Below are 1,939 nucleotides of genomic sequence, written 5' to 3'. Positions count from 1 at the left end.
TGTGTGTGTGTGTGTGTGTGTGTGTGTGTGTTTGTGTGTTTGTGTGTGTGTGTGTGTGTGTGTGTGTGAGGAGGGCATGACAGGGGTCTCATAACATTTTATCCTCTTTCATGTCCTGCCATCTCTGTGTGTGTGTGTGTGTGTGCGTGTGTGTGTCCTGTAAACACATCCAGACCAGGCTCAGCTCAGAGTGTGTGTCCATCTGGATTACTCCACTGGTGTAGCGAGCTGTATGCATCCGTGGAGATTATTTTGATTATTCCCCACACCTTTTCAAGCTGCAGGCTCTCAGAAATGTGGCATTAAAATGTAAACGCGGTGCAGAGCAGAGCCAAGAGCGGCTGTTTGTCACAGACTGGGGCTGAGAGTGATGACAGGGGGATGGAGGGTTGGTGGGGTGCAAATGCAGTAATTAATCCTATTAGCAGCGTGACACCAGGCTGACCTTTAGCTGAAGATCACTCCGACAATCTTCTCTCTATCCCGCCACTCTGCCTCCTTCTGCTTCTCTGACACTCTTTGGATGGAGAGTTGCATCCTTTCTTCTGTTTCTTTCCTCCTGATCTGTTGCAAGCTCTGTCTTTGTCCCCCATTTGATGTCTTTTTTGTCCTTTTCCTTTTGTTATTCCACATTTTTGTCTTCATTTCTGTCCTGTTATGTGCTCAAAAGTGATATTGGTCTGATATTTTATCAGATGTTATATTGAAATCTAGGCGATCCCTGGTTGAGGGTGACAGATGGCCCTTTCTGTGCATCACTGAAGCACAAACACTGGTTTAATTTCAGGAAAGACAACAAGACAATGGGCAAAAACTGAGGGCAGCCAAAGACAGATATTATACTGCTCGCAGCTTTTCCTTTCATTCCCTTCTTTCTTCTGAGGAAGCGTCATGTTTGTGTTTATGTGTGTGTCGTGGCCTCGCTGTCCTCTGGGAAGTGCAATTATGAGCAGTTCACTCTCTAATGCTGCTGTGTGTGTGTGTGTGTGTGTGTGTGTGTGTTTGTGTGTTTGTGTGTGTGTGTGTGTGTGTGTGTGTGAGGAGGGCATGACAGGGGTCTCATAACATTTTATCCTCTTTCATGTCCTGCCATCTCTGTGTGTGTGTGTGTGTGTGCGTGTGTGTGTCCTGTAAACACATCCAGACCAGGCTCAGCTCAGAGTGTGTGTCCATCTGGATTACTCCACTGGTGTAGCGAGCTGTATGCATCCGTGGAGATTATTTTGATTATTCCCCACACCTTTTCAAGCTGCAGGCTCTCAGAAATGTGGCATTAAAATGTAAACGCGGTGCAGAGCAGAGCCAAGAGCGGCTGTTTGTCACAGACTGGGGCTGAGAGTGATGACAGGGGGATGGAGGGTTGGTGGGGTGCAAATGCAGTAATTAATCCTATTAGCAGCGTGACACCAGGCTGACCTTTAGCTGAAGATCACTCCGACAATCTTCTCTCTATCCCGCCACTCTGCCTCCTTCTGCTTCTCTGACACTCTTTGGATGGAGAGTTGCATCCTTTCTTCTGTTTCTTTCCTCCTGATCTGTTGCAAGCTCTGTCTTTGTCCCCCATTTGATGTCTTTTTTGTCCTTTTCCTTTTGTTATTCCACATTTTTGTCTTCATTTCTGTCCTGTTATGTGCTCAAAAGTGATATTGGTCTGATATTTTATCAGATGTTATATTGAAATCTAGGCGATCCCTGGTTGAGGGTGACAGATGGCCCTTTCTGTGCATCACTGAAGCACAAACACTGGTTTAATTTCAGGAAAGACAACAAGACAATGGGCAAAAACTGAGGGCAGCCAAAGACAGATATTATACTGCTCGCAGCTTTTCCTTTCATTCCCTTCTTTCTTCTGAGGAAGCGTCATGTTTGTGTTTATGTGTGTGTCGTGGCCTCGCTGTCCTCTGGGAAGTGCAATTATGAGCAGTTCCCTCTCTAATGC

The 1,939-nt window shown here is 46.2% G+C and overlaps 1 protein-coding gene across 3 annotated transcripts in view; it reads left to right on the top strand.

Annotated features, from left to right (window-relative positions):
* Positions 1-1,939, top strand: part of LOC107689166 (CUGBP Elav-like family member 3) — a 37,977-nt gene that overhangs the window by 4,376 nt on the left and 31,662 nt on the right. The gene's annotated exons all lie outside the window — the stretch shown is intronic.

Source organism: Sinocyclocheilus anshuiensis, unplaced genomic scaffold (genome assembly GCF_001515605.1).
Source record: "Sinocyclocheilus anshuiensis isolate Anshui unplaced genomic scaffold, SAMN03320099.WGS_v1.1 scaffold737, whole genome shotgun sequence".
In the NCBI taxonomy this organism is placed as follows: domain Eukaryota; kingdom Metazoa; phylum Chordata; class Actinopteri; order Cypriniformes; family Cyprinidae; genus Sinocyclocheilus; species Sinocyclocheilus anshuiensis.
Note: the sequence above shows the minus strand (reverse complement) of the source record. Positions and strands in the feature narration are given on the sequence as shown.